Here is a 15,460-nt window from a genome sequence, read left to right on the forward strand (position 1 = left end):
TTGAGCTCAAAGTAGCTCAAACGGGTATAGTCAGCTACTTTGAACTAAAAATTGGGGTGTAACTCCATGAAGCAATAGAGACTCCGGGTTCCAAGCGCACCAGAGGTGGATCCAGGATAAAATGACAGGAGGGGCACCATGATAGATGAGGGTTTGAGAGGGGGTGAAAGCGTTGCCAGTGTACATGTTAAGAGAGCAGCGAGAGAGAGGAGAGCAGAGAGCGGAGGGAATGGGATTAAAAATAGGCCATGGCATTTAAAGTGCACAGGCCCACCTTGGCATCAAAAGTAAAGGATGTAGTTGTAGGCGTGCCATAGGCGTGCTTCCGGTACAGGGGGTGTGGCCAATCAAAAGGGGGCATGTCCTTGAGTGTAGTGTTCCACACCATATACCACTTCTACACATTATGCAACAAAATACTAAACCCCATTTTACTTGCCCCTTACACATAATTCCAAACAAAATGAGCCAAAATTCACATAATGCCACATGGATTGAGCCAAAATTCACATAATGCCATACGGATGGAGACACAGTTCACATAATGCTACATGAATTGAGACAAAATTCACATAATGCTACACAGATTAAGCCAAAATTCACAATATTCTTTAGAAACAGGGACATTGCGCGCCAAAGGTGCGGATTAAAAATTTACACCATAATGCCCATTACACATTAAGCCACACACCATAATGTCCATTACGTATTATGACAAACAGCATAATGCCTATTAAAAATTATGATACACAAGTGCTGCTTGCCCACATGCTCATTACCATGTGGGATTACAAGCTCATTGACATGCTCGCGGTAACTGGGCGACAGCCGCTGACGGGCAGAAGTGACAGCCATTGAGAGCCGGGAAGAGAGCGGGGGGAGGGGGTATGCTTGGCTGTATTCAGAGCACTGCATGTCCCAGCTATTTGAAATAATACCCCTTTCACTCCAGAAAATGCAGGGACTTAACTGGGAATGTGGTCCCAGGATCATGCAGGGAAATTCCCGTGTTGGCCCCTTTTACACCAGCCTAGCCCTTGCATCCCCCTTTAACTGGCTATATAATTTAACTGGCTATATCTTCGGAACTAGGGAAGCCAATCCCGGGGCATTTTTTCAATACCGGGATTCGGGATTGAAAAATGCTCAATCCCGGGATTCCCGGGATCCCGGGATTGGCTTTCCTAATAAAAAACACTCTGGCCGCCCCACATTTACTTACATTTGCAGGGGCGGCCGGGTTGATGGGTGGGAGCCGGGATGCCGGGTGGGCAGCTTCATCCGGCCGGCGGCAGGGTGGGAGCCGGGATACCGGGTGGGCAGCTTCCTACTTCAGGAGCCGGGTTGCTGGGTCGGCTGGCTGGCTAGGTGGGCGGGCGACTTCATAATGCGGAGTTGCTTGCTTGCTGGGTGGGCTGGCTAGGTGGACGGGCGGCTTCATCTCTGCCTGCCTGCCTGCGCAGCGTGACCTTTCGTCACGCTGAGAGGTCACGCTGCGCAGGGTTGCTCTGCCGGGTATGGGAGTATCCGGGCAGCGGCTGAGCGAGTGCTCAGACACTGCCCGGCATTAGACTGCGCATGCGCAGTCTAATCCCGAAAATCCCGGGATTGGAAACTCCAATCCCGGGATTGAAATCCCGGCGTTTTGGGGGCCAAATCCCGGGATCCCGCCGATCCCGATCCCGGGATTGGCCACCCTATTCGGAACCAACTGACCCATTTATATAAGACCAGCATCAAATTGAAGAACTTCTGAGTGTGCTTTGAACTATTTTGGTCCTGTGAAACTGTGTTATTTGGTTTCAGAGAAATCTGCCCTCAAAGAACATGAACAGCCTTGAAATTACATTTCAGAAATAAAAAACTCGGTTTACCCGCAATATCTCCAGAAGCAAATGTCCCATATGGACCAGCCTGGTATCAGATTGAAGGCCCAGCAATTTAGGTTTGCCAAAGATCAACCATGAGCTTCTGTGATGCTGGGGGGGAAGGGGGGTGGCAGCCACCGGAACTGGAACGTGTTCCCCATAGGACCCACTAATTCCAACCCACACCCAGTTCCGGTGGCTGCCACCCCCCCCCCCCCCCCCCAGCATCACAGAAGCTCATGGTTGATCTTTGGCAAACCTAAATTGCTGGGCCTTCAATCTGATACCAGGCTGGTCCATATGGGACATTTGCTTCTGGTGTCATGTGGCAAGGAGCCACATGATAATGGCTCCTTACCTAAATATACCTAAACTAAGAGCTACCTACCTTGGAGCAGCCCCATAATACTCCATGTGGCCAATCAGGGCCTTCATCTCCTCCTAATGCAGGCTCCTTTCTGCCTCTCACAACATACACATAGCTAGCGGCAGGTGCTCAATTAGTTTAGTAATACCATTCAATCCCTTGCAATTTTTGGGCGGTGCCGCAACCTGCACCTAGATATAGCTCTAAATATTTGCATAAATATATGTAACCAATTTCTCTGAATTCTTTTATGATGTAGTGTTCCAGACTGGTTACTAATACCATTCAGTGAGCTGGAGGGAAACAATATATATTTCTAAGTGATCTAGTCAGATCGCTTAGAAAATAGCTCCAAATCACCCCGTTTGTACTAACCTTTACCCTGAAACGCTATCCGTTTTTTCAATGGAGGGGGCACCAAATTCCAACTTGCCCCTATGCGACTGGGATGAACTTACATCTCAGGAACACGTTAAAATGATATTGGCCCAATTTGCCATTTGCAAATTGGAATGACAAAATTTGGCATATCGCTCAGCATGTACGTCCTACTTGCTTATGCTTGTGGTTGCAGTTGACATCTGGACAGCTTGCTGGGGTCTGAATCGGGCCCTCAATAAGCACTTAATGAAATGTAATGCATGCTGAGAAACTGTAAGAAATAATATCTCGAGCTACAGCAAACTCCAAGATTCATTAGTACTTGTCTGCCTAATCTACTAATACAGCAGGTCATGCCCGGATTTTAGCAGATGAATGCATACACAGGGGTCCAGAACTATTTCTCAAATACAGCCAACATACTGTAGGGAACATTCCTGTTGGTCCACTAAACAAAATTGTGTTTGACTTTTTAAAGATACCGGTGTGACTTATTCACAGGTTAGTTACTAGCAGGATCGTGTTTATTCTGACAGACTCACAGTCTATAGCACTGTATTGTTACCTACCTGGCTGTTTCGGTGACCAGTGGCGCCGCTGATGGCTGCCTAGGTGCTGTTCAGCTCGGTGGGTATGTGCTCCCTATGTGATAACTGTACTTAATGTTACCTTTCTGGCTGTTGCAGCGACCAGTGGCGCCGCTGATGGCTGCCTAGGCGCTGTGCAGCTTGGTGGGTATGTGCTCCCTATGTGATAACTGTACTTAATGTTACCTTTCTGGCTGTTGCAGCGACCAGTGGCGCCGCTGATGGCTGCCTAGGCGCTGTGCAGCTCGGTGGGTATGTGCTCCCTATGTGATAACTGTACTTAATGTTACCTTCCTGGCTGTTGCAGCGACCAGTGGTGCCGCTGATGGCTGCCTAGGCGCTGTGCAGCTCGGCGGGTATGTGTTCCCCACATGTAATGTCTTAATGTAATGTATGTAATGCCTTCACCCCCCCCCCACCTTCATCCCTGCTTGATGCTGCACTGTAAATCCACAAAAAATTCCTAGTGTGCGCAAGCATACATGGCCAATAAAGTTGATTCTGATTCTGATTCTGATTCAGTATATACAGATCTGAACAGCCGTGCCGTCTCCTCTGACACCTGCAAAGCACCCTGTCACGCAGACACTAAATTCTGTGCTTTGTGTTGTGACACGCAACCTCCGATCTTATGGAGCTCACATTGGGGGTTATTTTGGTTCACTCTTTCTGACAAATTCTTTCTTAGATGGACAAAACCATGTGCACTGCAGGTGGGGCAGATGCTACTTGTGCAGAGAGAATTAGATTTGGGTGGGGATTTACTTCAAAGCGAGATCTATATTGCAGTGTAAAAATAAAGCAGTCAGTATTTACCCTGCACAGAAACAAAATAACTCACCCAAATCTAATTCTCTCTGCACATTTTACATCTGCCCCCCTGCAGTGCACATGGTTTTGTCCATCTAAGAAGGGTTTTGTCAGAAAGAGTGAACTAGAATAAGGCCCATTGTTATCTTCTCAGCTTTTATACAGGTCCGTCCAAATGGGCGTCTCACCATTTACATTTAGTGACCAGAACCTAATTGTTAAGTGACAAGTAAACAAAAGCTGTTGTATGTTTCCACAATGTTCATAGGGATGGCCATCGACACTCTTGCCATTGATGGTTGCCATTGATGGTGATAGTGCAAATTGACCATCGATGGCAGCATACTATGTGATGTATGACCATCAGTGGTTTTAACAATCGATTGCCATTCTGTGGGAAAGTTAAAACCTTGAAGGCGTGGATTTACAGGTGCCAGGGGCGGAGCTATGCTCTGTGACCCAGCCCCTTGGATAAGAAAAAAACGATTGCTTATGCTTTGTAATCGATAGAGGGAAACCATCTTGTTCTCCCTCATCGATGGCAAAACTTTCCACGTCAGTCATAAACCATCAATGATTTTGAATCATTGATGCTCGATGGCCATCCCTACTTGGTCATGTACACAGGAGGTGGTTTATATTATGTGGAATTGACACATACCGGGGAGCACAGTGGTAAGTATTGCTGCTTTACAACATTGGATCCTTGGGTTTTTTCTTGGGTTTCTGTAAGTTTCATTGGAGCAGGGTTGATGTGAATGAGCTAGTATAACATTAGCAACTCTACCTCATGCCCTGCAAGACATGTCAAGTGCTTTAATACCTATTGGGAGAAAGAAAATGTATTGATAAAGAATCATTATTACTATTGATCTAGTTATATACATTAGAGTAACTTTGCCTGTACCTTGGTAGACTTTGTTCATTGCAGGAAGTGGTCAGAAAGGGGTCTGGGCAGGGTATAATATGGCCCTAGGCTGCTGTTTTTGCAAATGGTTTTAGGAGTATATTTATCACAATCCGCATCTTAGATCATCAAAAAATCACCCCCAGGGGCGTAACTAGAACCTTGTGGACCCCATAGCAAAATCTTGATAGGGCCCCTCCGCTGTTTCCACTAAAATGCCTCTTAAAGGGCAGGTGAGAGACAAAGAGAGTGTTTCCTCAAAAAAGAAGGACTGAGAGAGAGAGAGGGGGGATAAAAAAGGGGAAATAGGGAATTAGGGATAGAGGGTGTCAGAGAAAGAAAGTGGATGGAAGGAACAAGAGAAAGAGGAAGGGGTGCAAGTATTAGTGAGAAGCAGTGTCAAGGAAGGAGGGGAAAAGAAAGAAAGAGGAGTAAGAGAGAGAAAATATCAAGGAGAGAGTATGTGTCATTGAGAGAGTGTCAGAGAGAAAGACAGGGTCAGAAAGGAAGGGGGAGAGAAAAAAAAAAAACAGCCTCAGGGTCAGAGAGGGTGGGCGGGTGTCAGGGAGAGAGAGGGGTAACAGAGTGGGAGAGGAAAGAGAGGAGGGGATGGTCCACAGGCACAGATGCAAATAGAGCCTATGTCACTGATGCAAATAGTGAATGGTGGCTGGCGGCAGGGGAGCTCTGGCATATGATCACCAGAGGGGATGGGGGGCAACGGGGGGGGGGCAACGGGGGGGACCCCTAAAGGGAGTGCACCAGTGGTGCTCCGCTGGAGGCACCACTGGCGTGCACCTACTGCAAAGTGGAATGCCCGGAAATTTTCCCGGGACAGCCCACTGCGGCCTGGTCCTGACGAAGCTCATTAGCGAAGCGTGCGCTGACCGCACACTTCGTGGTTTTGTCCCCACTTTCCCTTTCCCACTTATGAAATGTATTTTGATCTGTTGTGAGAAATAAGAGAAGTTCGTGGTGTCTGACCGGTGCCTGACAGTCACACCAACCCGTGCGGCTGTTAGGCGCAGTGTGTGACATCTACACTACAATCTTTGCAGCCTTAGCACAGAGGCTAACCAAACGGCGTTCACTGCCGTATACCTGGGTCACCCGCAGACCTGTCAGGCCGGCGTCTGACATTTAGCCCAGTCTTTGAGTTTGCGCTGATACTATCATGCGTAACACTTAAACAGATTGACATACCACTTCCCATTGTGCGGTGGTCTCCGGCACATTATCTATCTGTGTGAATTTTATCTGTCTGGGTAGAGAATTATAATTGGTGATCAGATCCAGCCACAATATATCGGTCTGACCTACCCACCAGACAATTCACCTTACAAGAAGTGTAATATAATAGACACTGCAATCTCGCTCCGTATAAATAAATTGAAAGTTTCAAATACTATGTATTCATCATTGAAGTGAAAATATCAAACTACATAGTACTGGAAAAGTGGGGTCCCACGTTGTGAAGATAGTGATATCCTTTTCATTACATGTTAAATGTTTGTATATGTGTGTACAGTATCTTGTCTTTTATTTCGCTACTGTTTTAATAAATGATCCAATAAAGGTTATATTTCAGTATTAGTGCAACACACGGAGATACTCTTTTTGCCTTTACAATTTCTCTGTTGTCAGGGAGTCTCCTGCAGAATGCAGGAGGGGAGGTAACTATGATGTAACAGTGTAATGTGGGTTAGGTGACATGAGGGAGATTGGTAGACTAATGAGGGAGAGAGGGAGATTGCTGCTATGTCAGGGAGTCTGCTGCAGAATGCAGGAGGGGAGGTAACTATGATGTAACAGTGTAATGTGGGCTAGGTGACATGAGGGAGATTACTAGACTAATGAGGGAGAGAGGGAGATTGCTGCTATGTCAGGAAGTCTCCCGCAGAATGCAGGAGGGGAGGTAACTATGACATAACAGTGTAATGTGGGCTAGGTGACATGAGGGAGATTGCTAGACTAATGATGGAGAGAGGGAGATTGCTGCTATATTAGGGAGTCTCCCGCAGAATGCAGGAGGGGAGGTAACTATGACATAACAGTGTAATGTGGGCTAGGTGACATGAGGGAGATTGCTAGACTAATGAGGGAGAGAGGGAGATTGCTGCTATATCAGGGAGTCTCCTGCAGAATGCAGGAGGGTAGGCAACTATGCCTACAATGCTGTCAAGACATCCCTGCCATTGGGTGGCACATAGGGACCTTTCCAAACCTTTACTATGGGGCCTACAAATATAGAGTTACCCCACTGGGCGCACCATTCTCACGCCTCTATCTGCACATTTTTTATCTGCCCCTGCAGGGCATCATGGTGCCAAGGCTCATGGTAACTGCTTTTATTGCTTTGCGCTCACCTCCGAATAAGCTCCAGTTAGCCTTTGATTATGTAACTTGCACCTGTCTGTCTGCCTACATAGCAAAACAGATAGATGAGATGGTGCTGGCAGAATGTTCTCTTCTTACTGCCTAACACTGTAGTGAATCGATGCATAGAGAATCCCAGTAAGTGATATTCCCGGCATAGCTGGTGCTTTCATTCTCCCTTATTCATTATCCTCTAGGTGGAGCTGTGGGCCCATATGACCACTTGGGCTCAGCACCTATTTGATTTAAGCCTCTACCTGTGTTCTCCTCAGCAGATAATATTTCAAATGTGTAAACAACAGTAAAAATTGTATATTTTAGGCATAAGACCTCATCTACTACAGTTTCTGATGCAATTTATATTGCTCCCGTGAATAGGACTGTGGATCTGCTGCAGCGGTGAAGTCGTAATATTTCTTTTATTGTAACATTATTCCTCACCCATAAAACACACTTGCAGGAAAGTGTTCCCTCGCATGGAGAAGAGGCTCATCCATAATGCATGAGCATCAATTTAAAGCTACACTGCATCATAACTATAAGGCGAAAAAAGATAATTTTTTACATTTTTGCCTCGATTTTTGCTGTTAGAAATAAAAATTAAAAAAAAGCGCCGTCTGCGATTTAACACAGTTGTTATTTTATTTATTGGTTATTGGATGTTAAAAATGGATAGAGACGCCGCAAGAGACAAGTGCATTTCATTATCTGCTCATGTTTATTGATTAGCAGCTTAGTACTCAAACACCGACTATGGTATATAACAGAATAACCCTTTGCAAACTTTGTCTTGTCATTGTGTTCCTGTACGTACTGTATATACCCATCTTTGCATGTTAAAAATAGCCTGAAAAGGGTAAAAGATTGAAAATTGCTTCTAAACCCTACTTGCCTAACCTACCGGATCTGCTGAGAGGCTCCCGAAAATCGGATTCCCCTCCCCGATCCCCGGGAAGGTGGACAAGTCTCCCGCATCCTCCCGAGGGCTCCTGTACCTCCTCCATGCTGAGGCAAATGCCAGAATTAGATCTCTCCAGGCAGGGGGCGGGGCACCTCGTGTCATTTAAGCCCCACCCCCTTCCCGGAGACCTGCGAATAGCAGATTTTTGATAAAAGGGGGCAGAGCTTGGCGATGTCAGCCTCCCTCTCTGTACCCCCCTTGTCATTTGTGTCTCCTCATTCACAAAAGTAGGCAAGTATGTTCTAAACAGTATTGGGGGGAGATGTACCAAGCTTTCTAAAAAGTGAAAAAATGTAAAAAAAAAATCAAAACTGTGTCGCTCTCTGCTGTGGTGTCTCTAGCATAGTGTGATCTGTATATCAGCACTGATATGCAGACCAGACCCATGCTAGAAGCAACACAGCAAAGAGCGCCACCACAGGCAGGGAAGAGGAACTGCAGATGCACTAAGTACAGTATATTGAAGCAAGTGGGATCCAATGATGATGATGAAAGTCAAGCATAAGCATAGGGGCATGACAGGTATCAAGCCTATCTTTCATTTTCAAGCTATGGAAACAAAAGAGTAATGAGGCAATGGGGCAGATGTACTAAGCCTGGTGAAGCGATAAAGTGGAGAAAAAGTGGAGATAAATTCACAGGAGATAAAGCACCAGTCAAGCAAATGCTATTGAAAAATGAAAGTTCAGAGTTGATTGGCTGGTGCGTTCCCTTTCTAATTTATCTCCACCTTCACCAGGCTTAATACATTGAGTGGTATTCAATTATTATATTAGGGGAGCTGCAATAACTGCCACCAACTGCCTTACCAAGCTGACACTGGCAGTTGGTGTTTCTCTCCTATTTGATTTTTGAACTGTGCTGCAGCACCACCTCTGGAGCCGGCAATTATAGATAGATAGATATATTATAAGGGCACGGTTATGCCCTTATGTTAAGGCTGAATCAAATATCAATTCAAAAGTGGATGGATATAGGCCCTTATTCTGGTTCACTCGTAAAGGCAAATTCCTTCTCAAATGGACAAAACCATGTGCACTGCAGGTGGGGCAGATGTAAAAGATGTTCAGAGAGAATTCGATTTGGGTGGGGTATTACTTCAAACTGAGATCTATAATTCAGTGTAAAAATAAAGCAGTCAGTATTTTCCCTGCACAGAAACAAAATAACTCACCCAAATCTAAGGACGAGATTTAATGTCGCCCGAGTTCAGCGGCAGTGCAAGCTGTCTGCCGATTTCTGATGTTTTTTTTTTTTTAAAGAGGAATTAACTTACAAGATAAAACGATACTTTGTAAGTGTATTCCCCTTTAAAAAAAGTCTGAGTTCGTCGGACATCTCTCACTGCCGCTGAACTCGGACGGCATTAAATGTCGCCATAAATCTCTCGCACATGTTACATCTGCCCCCACCCCTGCAGTGCACATGGTTTGTCCATTTGAGAAGGAATTTGTCTTTGCAAGTGAACCATAATAAGGGCCATACTGAGCTAAAACTGCTACTGCAAACAGTCCAGTATGAAGATGTGCAGCACCAAAATGGTATCATTGACTGTATGAATAAGGAATGCATTAAGGATACCCATAATTATGATGGGTGAGTATGCCTATGCCCTAAATGTGTAACCGTTTTTTTTCTGATTTAGTTATTTTTTAATTATCTAATCATGTGACTCAGTCCTTTGATAAGAAAGACTCTTTATTATATTGGTGCGTTGGGATTCGGTATGAAATCCCGACGGTCAAATTCCCGACAGGGTCAAAATCCCGAATGGGTCAAGATACCGACATTATCAAAATCCCAACATTTAAAATCCCGACAAGGACAAAATCCCGACAAGGTCAAAATACCGACATATAAAATGTACAGGTGAAACAGTTAGAATAGAACTCTAATGTAAGTTCGTTTCTAACTGGTGATCTCAAGCACGGAGGAATCCTTATATATGATCTGGGAGACTCCGCACAACACTTGAAAGTAGTTGAACACTCCCCCCCCCCCCCCCTAAAGATAGAGTCCACTCTATCTAAACATCAGCGCTGGTTACCTTGTCTTTCTATCTGTTTCAATTGTCTTTTAAGGTTGGGCGTTAACCTTTTTAAGGATACCAGCTGCTATTATATCACAGCACCAGGATTGGATTCCCTTTTATGTCTATTGAAACAGTCAACATGACTGTCGGGCGACAGGTCGCGAGGTCGACATGGTTTTTTTTTCACTGTTTTTTGCAACAAGTGAACCGCAGCCCCTCGTATCGCTCGCTGCGCTCGGCACACTATTTTATTCTCCCACCACGCCCTGGTGCATTGATTTTCAACCTTTTTACCTTGCGGCACACTAAATAAGATTTTAAAATTGCCAAGGCACACCATGAGATCCCCACAGGGCAAACACATTGGTCCCCACAGGAAAGAACACAAACCTATAGGCCCCCCCATATAAAAACAATCACACTGGTCCCCATAGATAACAAAAATAAAATACATTGGAAGAGACCAGTAAATAACAGTTGAACTGGTGGTGGCTGTAAACTGGGTTGGGCATCTCTAGATCTGGGGGGACACTTGAGAGCAGCTCAAGGCACACTAGTGTGCCACAGCACAGTGGTTGAAAAACAGTGCCCTAGTGGATGGTAGGGAATGAAATACCGCCTGTCAGCACGTGTTGGGTCAAAAAACTGTGAAAAACCCATGTCGACCTCGCGACCTGTCGACACAAAGTCATGTTGACTGTTTCACCTATACATTCTATATGTCGGTATTTTGACCTTGTTGGGATTTTTACCTTGTCAGGATTTTGTCCTTGTCGGTATTTTGACCCTTTCGGGATTTTTACCATCGGGATATTGGCTGCATCCCATGCGCTGATCGCCATGATTTGCCTTGAATTTCGATCGGTATTATGTGGGTTGGCTTTATAAATACTTTATTGATCTGTACCCTCTTGTTGAACATTAATGGGGATTTCACAAGCTAGATTACAGTAAATATATCATTATTACCCTTACTATTATATATTGTTGCAATTCCTGGGAACACTGCTGTGCTATGCCTTCACACAGAAGGTGTTGACAGAATGCATAACGTTGTATAATTATAGAAACACATCATATAATAGTGATTAACATAAACAACCTAGTTACTGAAAAGGTGATAACTATGAAAAAGAGTGGAAACGTACAGAAATTGTATATAAATAATATACTCAGAGGCTATCTATACCAACAATCTTTATCTGCTCAAACCTATAAATGATTAACTATAAAAAAGAAACATTATAATCAAACAAGAATACAAACTCAAAGTGTTCAGTACAAAAAGTTGGTTGTGGTCATTAGGTCAACAGCAAAAACTGACATGCACAAGGTCGACATTGACCAAATGTCCACACAAGTAAACAAAAAAAAAAGGGTTTCCATGGAAAATTTGACACATGAAAAGAAGTCTTGAGATTATTTTTTTATATCATTGCCTTCACCTGAGACCATGGACCCCAAATTAGTGTATTGTGTCCCCTCGCATGGTTCTCTTTGCTATGCTTCTGGCCCGGAGCCTCACATTGCGCTACAGCTGCCCCCAGCACACTTAACCATTTCCAATCAGCATCCACATAAATGGTATGAAAGTATGAAAAAATTGGGGAAAAACTCATGTCAACATTTCTGTGCCGTGACCTTTTGTTTATATTGACCTTATTCATGTTGAGCTTTTGGTTTTGAGCTACTGACTGTCGCCCTAGACCAGGCTTTCCCAACCACGGTCTTCAAGGCACACCAACAGTGCTGGTTTTAGTGATATCCAGGCTTCAGCACAGATGGTTTAATCAGAATCACTCATGTACTAATTAAGTCACCTGTGCTCAAGCCTGGATATCACTAAAACCTGCACTGTGGGTGTGCCTTGAAGACCGTGGTTGGGAATGCCTGCACTAGACATTGTAGGTCATACGGATTCCAAAGAGTTGTTTGTTTTATTATTGTCATAATGAGAACAGTTCGGTATTCCCCCAAAACAATAATAGCAGATCCCAGTAATACTTTTCTTGGTAGTAGTAGTAGTACGTTTATTTATAAGGCGCCACATAGTGTCCGCAGCGCCGTACATAGCAAACATAAAAACAACTTACAAGGGTGTGATGATAAAATACAGCATAAATAGGTGTATAGCTGGGAGAACTAAAATCAGCTTCAATTTGGAGTAGGTGTCAAAATTGTCGAGGAGACTGAAGATGAAGTAGAGGAAGGGAAGAACAGGGCAGGAGCACAGGTGAGGTAAAGAGGTAGGGTGAGTACGTGAGGAAAGAGGGTCCTACTCATAAGAGATAACATACTAAAAGGAGGTGGGTGGACGAACGAAAAACAATAGGATAAGTAGGACTGGATGGAGGGGTAGGGAAAGAAGGATAGGAGAAGCGAAAGAGGTTAGGAGGAGGAGGGGTAGGCCAGTCGGAAGAAGTAGGTTTTGAGGGAGCGCTTGAAGGAGGTAAGGGAATCAGAAAGCCTGTTGGGTGGCGGGAGGTTGTTCCAGTGCAGGGGGGCAGAGTGGGAGAAGTCTTGGACGGGGGAGTCCAATCATCCTCCCCCGCTCACCTATACCATGCCCCCGCCACCGCCCCTGCCAGACATGCCACAGCTGCCGAGCACTAGAGGCCACTGGGAGCACTCAAGCGCTTGTGTGTTCAATTGCCTGAACACACAAGTGCCAGAACACCCGAGCACACTCCCCGCCACCGGACAATCCCCCTCCCCCTCCATGTGGCCACTCGTAGCCGCTGTTGCTACTGTTGTTTCTAGCTACAGACTAGTACCTGCACAAGGTTGTGGCTACAGCTTGTGTGGTGGGTTTTGCTGGGCAGGACAAACCTGCCCTGGTAGGTTTTTCCTGCCCCAGGAAAACCCATTACTTAAGGGGTTAAAGGACAGCTATGCTTGAGCAAAGGTGACCTCATCAGTTTTTCGTTTATTTTGATTTTTCCATCTGTGCTCAAGCATAGATATCACTTACACCTGGGCTGTTTGGGGTAAATTTACTAAAGATTCTAAAAATAAAAAGAGGTGATGTTGCACATAGCAACCAATCACGTTCTGTCTATCATTTTGTAGGAGGCAACAGAAAAGTGATAGAATGATAGAAACAGAATATGATTGGCTGGTATGGGCAACCTCTTTTAATTTTTAGAAGCATTAGTACTGTAAATATACCCCATAATGTGCTTTAAAGACTATGGTTGAGAAACACTGGTCTGTTGCCTTGCTATAGTCTAAAGCTGGCATTCCCAACCACAGTCCTCAAGGCACACCAACAGTGCAGGCTTTAGTGATATCCCGGCTTGAGCACAGGTGACTTAATTACCTGAGTGATTCTGATTAAACCATCTGTGCTGAAGCCTGGATATCACTAAAACCCGCACTGTTGGTGTGCCTTGAGGACCGTGGTTGGGAAAGCTTGTTCTAAAGCTTTTATACAGTCCCTCCAAAGTCTATATTGTATCTATGGTCTATCTACAGTAAATAGCCTTTCTACACTGCTTCTATAGTTTTTCTATAGTCTACAGACGTTCTACAGTCTCTTTCTATGGTCTGCAGCCTTTGTACAATTATTTAGTCTTTCTATAGTCCTCTTTATAGTCTTTCTATAGTCCTCAAGGCATCCTAAAGGTCCATACACACTGGGCATTTTTGTGTATGGACAGCAATGATAACAATCACCGCTGTGGGGAAAACTGCTCAGTGCAGTGCATACATAGTTAACGGCTTTCCCCCTGCCCGCCGCCAATGGAGGGGGGCGGCGGCGTTGCATAGCGGAGCACTATGCAAAGCCTTCCTAAAAGCTGCTCATCTGCTCATCACTGGGACATACACACTGGACGGCTTTGAGCTGCAAGCCACCCAAACCTCCTGTTTTGAGCGACTTTCAGCTCAAAGTCGCCCAGTGTGTTTGGCCCTTAAAAGTCCATGATATCCACATGTGTGCACCAATTAATTCACCTGTGCTTAAGGATAAATATCCTTACATCCTGGACTGCTATGGTATATTGATGTCTGAGTTTGAAGGACAATGGTCTACATTATTTCTATAGTTTTTAGCCTTTCTACAAAAATTTGTATAGTCATTTTTTAGAATCTACAGTCTTTCTATAGCCTTCAGACAACCTACAGTCTGTCTTTGAGTTACAATTGACAATTCTGCCAACGATGTGATATTATTTTTTTCTTCTGTTAACCACTAATGTTAGCGATGATCATAAGCGTGCGCACAGGGGGTGCCAGGGGTGCACAGGCACCCCCTAATGACCCCCCGCACGATTACCGACGTTGCCGTCCTTATTCTTTTTTTTTAAACTAAAGTCCAGTGCTTACCGCTGGTGCAACGCACCAGGCCCATGGGATTGAAGGGATCCAGTGCTACCGTCCACCTGGCATGCCAAAATTCCATATTTTTTTAATGTGCGCTGCGGCCACTGAGCCACCCGCCGGCGGTAACGCCGGAGCGGGTGATTTCTAAAGATACTCGGCTCCGGCACCGGTGGGCTGCTGCTGTATCACTGCCCCTAAGGAAAATGGCCGCTGGCTGGGAGGAGGGCTGCTGCGCATGCCCAGCCGCAGCAGCTCCTCCTCCCATGGGCCTTTGCGGAGTCTGTCTGACTCCAGGAGTTAACCCTGTCACACCACTCTCCTCCTCCCGTCTCACCATTGCAGAGCTAGGGGCACTTCTTGAAAAGTAAGTACATGCATGCACATGGCATGTATTAATACTGTACACTATATGTATACCATGTTTATATATATATATATATATATATATATATATATATATATATATATATATATATATATATATATATATTGACTTTTGGTTTGCAGGATGGCACTCTAAATAGAAAAAAATCCCGGTGCCAGGAACATAAAGTTTTAGGACATGAAAACCGAAATAAACGGTCCTCTGATGAAAACCGTTTATTTCGGTTGAAACAGCTGTCAGGTGTACAGCTGTTGTTGTGTGCAATCATGTTTGTACAATAAATCAACTTTTCTTCACCATCCACCCGTGTGCCGGTTCCTATCCTTCTACAACCAAGGGGGGTAAGTGCTTTTCATATATATATATATATATATATATATATATATATATATATATATATATATATATATATATATATTTATATATATATATATATATATATATATATATATATATATATATA

This window comes from Crinia signifera, chromosome 11 (genome assembly GCF_055691185.1).
Source record: "Crinia signifera chromosome 11, ASM5569118v1, whole genome shotgun sequence".
Classification (NCBI taxonomy): domain Eukaryota; kingdom Metazoa; phylum Chordata; class Amphibia; order Anura; family Myobatrachidae; genus Crinia; species Crinia signifera.